Below are 9,314 nucleotides of genomic sequence, written 5' to 3'. Positions count from 1 at the left end.
AAAGAAAATGGAAAATAAAAACGAAACAGAAATCGAAAAAGAAAGGAAAATAAAAAAACCGGTTCAGGAACCTTCTATAGGTTCCCAAAACCAGAAAAAACCAGCTGGGAACGTTGGAACGGTTAAACGGGCCGGCCCGTCGCTGCTCGGTCGTCGCCTGTGCGCGAAGTGCCGGCAGTTTGACGCAGCAAGCCGTATATAGGATTTTTCCGATCTGTCTGCTGCCGTCGCCGTTCCAATTCTTTTGGGTGTGAAGGCCTTTTCGGCTTCGTCTAGAGGGGGTTAATTCATAAGTTTTAAAATTATTTATGAATATGAAAAAGTTTACGAGTTTAAAAAATCATTAATTTAAAATTTTCTTATAATTTTTAAAAAATTGTAAATTTTAAAACATTTCACGATATAAAAAAGTTTGACATGTTGAAAAACAATCACACAATCTGAGAAAAAGTTCATGGATTTTGATTTTTTTGAAAATTTGAAAAAGTTCATCGATTTTGATAAGAATTTCACGAATTAAAATAATGTGTATTTGAAGAAGGTTCACATATTTGTGAGAAAAATGTTAATGGATAAGAATTTTTCTTTAAAAAAGTCACAAATAACGCATTTGAAAAATGTCACGAAATAATTCACGGATGTAGAAAAAGTTTACATATTTAGAAAAACGTAAATAGAGAAAAGGAAAAAGGAAATATAAGAATAGAGAAAAAGAAAAGGAAAGGAAAAAGCATATGAAAAACCAAATAAAAATCGTCCAGAAAACCGGAAAAGAAAAATTGAAAACCAATCGGAAGCTTCTGGTAGTTTCTATGACCGGGAGCTTCCCACTCATACCAAAATGGCGCACCGCCCTTTGTACCCTAATCGAAGGAGGGAGTTATGCGGCTTTTATGGAAAAGGCTATAACGGGCTCTTAAGGCGGCAAATAGATGCAAGCTCTTAATATTGTTTACCACTTGAATCTGTTTTATTTTATATACACTGATGTGGGCTTTTATTCAATAGCGTCGGACATCGACGTTCCATGGTTCGTGTAATCCGAACCGTCGTTCAAAGGTGGAACCACTGGTGAATTTTTCTAGGAAGGTGGAACCGCAAGTTGCTACACAAAAAACCTCGATGCCATGCACAAGAGTATCTTTGATATGTGCCATATAATAGAGCACGACCGTTTTATACAACACGAGGGCATAAAAAAGGCACTGATCCAATCGGTGCCCTATAAAAAGAAAATTACTCCACGAATAGAGCGCATGAAAAATACAGGATCAAATGCTGCAAATTTGCAACACTTGGGCGGTTGCCGCAAATAAAAAAAACGGCCACTAGAGCAGCCCCGTTGTGCTGAAACTTCCATCTCCATTCAAGTGCGACAACCGCACCATCTTCATGCCACCGCCCCTCCAAATCGGACAAATCCCACTTCGGCGCACGCCGTCGCCAGATCTTCCCCTCCTCGTCGTCGCCCACCACGTCGACCGAATCGGCCATCGCGCGACCGCATTTCACTGCATTACCTCAGCGCCGCTGCAACACCGATCGATTAGGCCACAGCTCGTTCCCATCCCGACCCGCACCACCTCCGCGACCGCTGCCGCAACCATACCGACTGAATCAGGCACTCCGCTATCTCATCCTCGTCGTTGCGTCGTCGTCGCACCCGCAACGCCGCCATGTTGTCGAAGCTCAAGTCCAAGAGAAAGATGGGCTTCAAGGGGGTGCGGACGAGGGGCTCCAGCTGCTTCGACGTGGACTTACAGTGTGACAGCCATCGCTACAGCCTCGGCACGTTCAAAACATCCGATCTCACAGCGCGAGCCTACGACATCGCCGCTTCGCGGTTCTGATGGTCACAAGAGGAGATGAAGTTCCAGCAGATCGCATCCCTGGAGGATGCAGAATTCATCTATCCACCAGTGACCATTGTGCTGGTCAATGAGGAGGAGAATAAGGACATACACATTGTTCCCCGCAAGAACGATGCAAAGTCTATGGTGAGATTCGTGAGGGAGAATTCACAGTTTGGTCAGTACGAGGCAGAATTCTTCTGGAAGCGAGACCATGAGAAGACGGAGGTGGACGGAGTTGGCCCCTTGACGGTGATCAACCTCGAGTCAGGGAGAGGAGGCGAAGGAGATGAACTCCTCTGAGGAGGAGACCTTGGCGTATTGGAGTTCTTTCGGCACCGAGTATGCGTCGGACGGGTAGAGTGGTAGTGATCTTTATGTTTGATCAAGCAGTAGGGAACTTTATATTTAGGGTTTAAATCATTGCAATGTTTGGATGTTTGTTTTGAAGTGCTCTATTCAATGTGCTTTCAAAAAAAAAGTTGTTTGTGTGTTTGAAAGTGCCCTATTTTTGGAGTTTGACGTTTTTGATATTGCAAAATTGCTCAAGCAGTTTTTGGTGCTCTACTTTTGGGCTCTTATTAGAGATGCTCTAGCAACACGAGCCAAACGTGGTACGGCACGACCAAGCATAAAAAACATTACTGACTGTAGCAATTGCTTACTCATGCAGCTAGCGCAACGTCACGGCCGGTAGTAAGGGCATGGCCAACGGGTAGCCTCAACCTGCTGCCCCGCAGGTCCACGTAGGATCGAAACTAGGTTTGGATTAAAAGATATAGCCCTGCAGTAGATAGTGTAGCCTGCAGAGGAGCCGGTCACTTCGTGTATGAAAAGCGAGAGAAAAAAAGAAAAGTGAAGCTCTGCTGATGCATGCGAGGAGAGAGACAGAGAGAGAACGAAAAATACCATGCATGTGAAGGACCGTAGGGTCCGCTACTGTGGCCTCGGTTGGGCAGATTTTCTTTCAAAACAGTGGTTTCGTTACTTTTTGATTAATCTAAAAGTTGAGGCAGTACCAGGGTGTTGCGGCCGTTATACATGCCCTAACAGGACTGCCGCTTGATTAGGGAGGTCCTATTTGGCGCTGTAGGCGCCCGAACATGGAAATGGCGCCTACAGCGCGCCCTCTGTGGGCTTTTTAAGTGCGGCCCAGGAAGATCTCGTGAAAAAATAACGCATAAAATTAGCGCCACAGGGAATCGATCTCAGGCCATACAACCCTGCCGCTGCTTAGCTTAACCACTAGACCACCAGAATGCTAGTGAACAAAAGCAACGCGAACTGTATTAGGACTAATGCAACCACGTTATTTATTACTCAACCATTTACTATACCACTTGGATTTTTGAGTTATTTGCAAACAATTTAGAAACTGTCCATTTTCTTTAATGAAAAACAGTTCATCAAATTTCGAAAAAAGTTCATCAGGTTTGAGAAAAAATTCATCGAATTTGAAAAAAGATCATCAATTTTGAAGAAAATTCTTCGGATTTAAAAAAGTTCATCGATTTTGAAAAAAAGTTCATCGGATTTGAAAAAAGTTCACCGATTTTGAGAAAAGTTCATCGAATTTTGAAAAAAAGTTCATCGAATTTTGAAAAAAAGTTCATCAATTTTGAAAATAGTTCATCAGATTCGAAAAAGTTCATCGAATTTGAAAAATAGTTCACAAATCTGAAAAAAGTTCATCGATTTGAAAAAAAAGTTCATCGAACTCGGAAGAAGAAAAAGGAAAAAACAAAAAACAAAAAAGGAAAAAAAGAAAACAGGAAAGGCTAAAAGAAAGTAAAAGTTCATTCTAAACAAAGCAGGTGCGTTGGTGTGCTGGTTGCACCCACGGTACTACGTGCCCAAGGTCCTTGGTTCGAATCACATCTAACACATGTCTTTTTTGCTTCTGAAAACAGAGAAGAAAAAAAGTTATTGGGCCGGCCCATCGCGCGAACGCTGCAGGCGCCGGTTCGCAAGCGGGCGCATAAGCGCCAAATAGGAAACCCCGCTTGATTAACCAGCACTCGCAGTCTTGCGCACCGCAGGAGCCATCGCCGGTGTCGGTGTGCATGTCATCGCACCGGAACTTCTTGACAGGCCAGCTTTGAGCCTGGACGCACATCTTGCACTCGGCATCGTAGTTGCTCACGATGTCCAGTGGCCAGGACGGCCTGGAGAACTAGGATACGCTTTATCATTTGCTTCTAAACGTTTTTCTTTCCGGGTTTTAAACGTTTTAAGCAAAGCATGCACTCCTTTTTTTTTTTTTTGAAACAAGGCAAAAGACTTGCCATTTTTATTGATTAAGAAGGGGAGAATTGCCCGATTAATTGACGGAAAACCGGGCTAAAACCGATACAACACAACCCACATGACATGGGCACCACCGGCCAACCTGGCCACCGAGATGGAACAGAAGCCACTACGGCACATGCCAACAGATAGCCACACGCGCAAGCAACCGACAGCTTCGGCTTTGACGACGATCAACACAGGGGAAATATGCAGGACTTGCGCCGACCGTGCCCAAAAGAACACCTCAGACACGCCAGGAAGAACCGACTACCGAAGACCACGCCACGACCCATGCTCCTCTCGACGCCATCATCGTTGCCAAACAGAAACCAGCGCCCCGCCTCAGTAAACCACGCGACGAAGATGCCGCCATCGACGGCGAAGATGACATCATCCTCCACCCCCTTTCACCTCTACGCTTGTGAAATGTGTGGTGCTGCTGTCCAGTGCAGAGCTGCAAAAGAACTGTACATGTAGGCCTGGCTAAAAGAAAAATGGCAATTTTTGCTATGCCATCGACGAGTTAGGGCATGACCAATGCTTCATGTTGGACAGGTGCCCCAGCACTCCACGTCAGCCACAACAGTCCACCTAGCACCAAACTGCTGCTTGCAGACTAAAGCTAGCTCTTGCAGAGATCCCGTCTCCTCCTTGACAAAAGCAGGAGAGAGGAAAAACGCAAGAGAGTAGCTGGTTCTGCCGTGCGTGCATGTTAACCAAGAAAAGAAAAAAGAGTCTGAGAAGACTGACATTTTGTGGGGCTTGTGAGGCAGCCATGCAATGGGTGAATAAAGGATTGGGTGCTGCCTTAAACAATTTTTGCTTGTGTGAAGAGTGAAGCACTAGTATACTGCTGCTTCCGGTGCTCATGCCCTTATGAATTTTGGTAGTTGGTTGCAACGTGTGCCACGTGATTGGATATATGTTGGGTCCTGAGCATGAATGCCTGCGCAATGGGCAATGGTCCTCCCCACGTGCTCGTGCTGGCGGGACTACGTGGGATGGATCTGCATCACCGAGTGCCTGCACCATCTTCAATCCATACGAAGGGGCGTTTTTACCACGACATGTAAACGACGGTATTTTTTTCAAATTACAGTAACTAAGAGCTCAAACGTACTCCCTAATATAATAGCGTTTAGATCACTACCTTATAGAGAGAGTACTTATTTGCATGCCATGTTAGCGACCGACGAGACGAGATGACGAGATGCGTATCCTGCCAACGTGCGTGATTTCTTATTTACGAGATGATTGGTGGCGTGGCTAACTATTCAGTGATCACGGCGGCATACATAAAGCAGACAGCAACACGAGTCGGAGCGTGTGGCCGCGTGCACCACGTTGGGCAGACAAGGACGAAACCATGGTGGAGCGGTGGTCACACACAGTGCTAAAATTTGTCGCTTTGACCACGCGAAAACACTCCCTAATACCAACAAGCTACCAGTACACGTTTCTCACACAGTAGAAGGAGATCTGCCGATTGCAACTGATCCGACGTTTTTCCGCGTTATATGCTGCCGCCCGTACGAGTTCTAAAAAAACGGCTCGTGTGATGATCTGCCGACGTTTTTCCGCGATATATGCAGTCGCCCGTACGAGTTCCTCCTTTTCTAAAAACAAAATGCGGCCGCCCGTACGAGTTCTTTACTCCCTCCATTCCACAATGTAGTGCTTTCTCTATCTCCGTGCTTCAACTTTGACCGTAAATTTAACTATCAAGACCAATTGCGGCGGGGGCAAAAATTATATCAGTGAATTCGTATTCGAAAGAAGTTTTCAATTCTATAATTTTTTCTCCCGCCGCAGTTGGTATCGTTGGTTAAATTTATGGTCAAAATTGGACTTCGGGAAGCGCGGGCGCACTATATTTTGAAATGGAGGGAGTATTTTGAAGACTTTTCCTACAGCCGATCCGAGTTTGGGCAAGGTGGAGTACTGCTGGTAGTACGTACTACTGCACGTGGTAAGGAGCAGTATTGGGAGTAGATGTACTGATTTTTATCCGATCGAGCAGGGATGATTATGCTGGTAGTACGTACTACTGCACGTGGTAAGGAGCAGTATTGGGAGTAGATGTACTGATTTTTATCCGATCAGGCAGGGATGATTAACAAGCTGGTCGCTCATTAATAAGCTCGAAGCTCAATGAGCGAAAATCCCTGCCCGGTTTTCTTTGTTTGAACGTGAACCCAGAATCTGGACGTCGGCCAGGAGAGCTAGGCATGGATTGCAAGATCAGACCTCGGCTTGTTTCGCCTACCTCCAAGCGGAGGACAACGTGAACCACATTTTCGTCCATTGTGTTTACGCAAGGAAGTATAGCACCGGATATGGGAACAACTTCGGAACCACTGTGCATGCGCCTATAGCACCTGACACTATATCAGATTGGTGGCTAAGAGAAAGAAGAAGCTTCCATGGGCTGGACAAAAGGGGTTTTGATACTTTGGTCGCGGCCACCACGTGCTCGGTTTGGAAATAGAGGAACGCTCGTGTATTTAACCGTGTGGACCAACAATTGTCCCCGAGCGCGCTGGCAGACAAGATGCTTGCAGAGGTAGCAGAATGGAGACTAGTGGGTCTAGGTGTGGGAGGTTTACACCGCTTTGTGAGAAGTTAGCTTTAGGCTTCTAGGTGTTGGTGTGTGTTTTGCGTTTGGCCTTGTGTACGCATTAGGGCAAACTTCTTGTACATATATTCTATATTTTATAAAAATATGGTACGTCATTGGCGTACTCTCAAAAAAAAAAACTCGTAAACACTAATGAGTGCTTGTCAATATGCATTACTACGGTTAAAATGTTGCAAATTAGCGAGTGCTTGTGTACTATGTCCACAGCGGGGCCTGTCCTCGTGGGCGTGGCCGCGTGGGTGTGGGGCTTCACGACTGGGGTCGTCAGTCAGAGTGATGGGCTGGCACTGGCACGACGACTCCCCTCAACCTCCCCTGCACAACCTCGTGTGGTGGTTCCCTTCTCCTCTCCCTCTTCCTACCCTAACCCTAACAACCATCGCTGATGGACAACGTAGTCGGAGGTGTGCTGCCGCTCGAGGAAGGTGTGGTCGCGGGGCTGGTGGCAACCTCAGGGAGCCTACTTGGGAGCCGTTGCCTCCCAAATCTAGGGTGGTGCATGGGCTCTCAACTAGGAGGGTTGTGCCGCCACTCACCCATTGGCGAGGGCTCTGTCGCTGGTGAGATCCGTCATCCCGACCCAGCATGGTTGAAACGGTATCTTGACGGTCCTGGGCACACCTGGCAAGACCGCGGGCTAAGGGCGGGTTGTGCCCCTGTTAGGCTTGAGGGTGTCTTTCCACGCTCGTGGTCTGGTAGTTGATGGTCGTGCAAGGGGTTGTGGTCCTCACTGCTGGGTCAGTGATCTCGAGTGGCAGTCCACCTGGTTGGCTCTCCGGTTGTCATCATGGAGGCGGTGGTGGCTGCATTCCTTCGTCTTGTGGGCGGCAAGGGGTGCAAGGGTGGGTGTACTTGGCCCCTTCTCTCCTGGTGATAGTGGCGCTCCTCAAATTTGGATCCGGAGGCATGGACTAGGGGCGTCTCCCCTCGCGGTGGGCTCTGTAGCCTAGGGACTTGATACGTCTCAAACATATCAATAATTTCCACTATGTCCATGCTCCTTTTATATCATTATTACATAGTTTTATCCAATCTTTATACAATTGTATTGCACTAACCTATTAATCTAGAGTGTTGTTTGTTGTTGTTTTTTGCATATTTTTGGAATTTGTAGAAATAATATTTTTCATGACCAAAATAAATAAATAATAGTAATATTTGTGAAGTTTTAACACCATGAGATCACCATGGCCCAGAGACCCGCCAGAGGGGTGGGCCAAGGCCTCCACGCAGGTGGCCCTTACACCCTAGGTGCTAGCCGCGAGGGGCCACGTGCCCCCACCCCCCGAACATACCTTGCAGGGTCCCTGCCTCTCTATATATACTTAAAAACTCATAGAAATATTTTTTACGTGGATTTTTCTGCCGCGTTCTCTTTTCTTGTCGATGGAGATCCATGATATGTCTCAAATGTAACAACTATTCCAAGCACTTTTGCTATGTTATTGCCCTCTAACTTGCATAATTTGAGTAAAAACTAATTCAGACTGACATTCTTTTCAACAAGTTTTTCATGGTGTTTATCTTTTGTGAAGAAAAGATGTCCACTAAATCACAAAAAATACAGAAAATTCTTTTTGAAAAGAACCACCAAGCGAGAAAATGGAGCCAGGGGTGCTTTTGTGTGGCCGCATGGGACCCATAGGACTCTGTTGCACCGCCTCCCTATGCCTATATTTATTCCTTGAATCAAAAAACATTCGATATAAATTATTTCTGGAATTTTTCACGACACAGAGCTGCCGCCACCATAGTTCACCTTTCCAGAGGGCTGTCTGGAGGCTAATCTGGCCCCCGTAGGGGGGATTCTTCGCCATAATCATCAGCAACCTCTTCTTCATCACCACCATCATGATCTCCACACTCATGTGTGAGTAATTTCTTTGTAGGCACATGTGGTGGATGAGAATTGGATGAAATTTCCTATGTAATAGATGTCGAATTTGATAGGGTTTGATGCCTACCACCTTGTATGTTCTGGGATTGATATTCTTATGACCTTGATATGTTTATTCCGAAAAAATTAAATATTCTTACCATCCAAACTATCAATCTATCATCAAAACTATCAATCTCTTCACCGATCTAGTGCGCATATACAATTGACACAAGAGACTACTTGCATCTTGGTTGTAGGGTTGCTTTAGAGAGTATGCTTTCAACCTATGCCTCATACGAACTAATAAACCTTAGATTATCCACTTTACGGAAGTTGTTGCTGTCGGTGTTTTGAGAACGGGGGTCCCCAGACTTGCCTGCCTGCGGCCTGCAGCGTGGCTCGAGTGGTGGCCCAGCACGACCCATCTTCATCAGTGCAAGACTCAAGACCCTCGCGAGGGGCCAAGCCTCGCGGGGCGGACGACACACGACTTCCTCAGGAATGGCCTCGCCAGGCGGGCTCGCGAGGAGGCGGAGAGATCAAGGCAGGGTACCTTGCGAGGTGCTCGTGACGCAACCCATGACGATTGAGACTAGGCGGGCGCCAGGCGGGCGCCGGCCCGCGCAGTGTCCTTGTTTCCTCTTTGGTGCAAAGGGGG

Source organism: Triticum dicoccoides, chromosome 1B (genome assembly GCF_002162155.2).
Source record: "Triticum dicoccoides isolate Atlit2015 ecotype Zavitan chromosome 1B, WEW_v2.0, whole genome shotgun sequence".
In the NCBI taxonomy this organism is placed as follows: Eukaryota; Viridiplantae; Streptophyta; class Magnoliopsida; order Poales; family Poaceae; genus Triticum; species Triticum dicoccoides.
The sequence above is the reverse complement of the archived record's forward strand: the minus strand, read 5'-3'. Positions refer to the sequence as shown.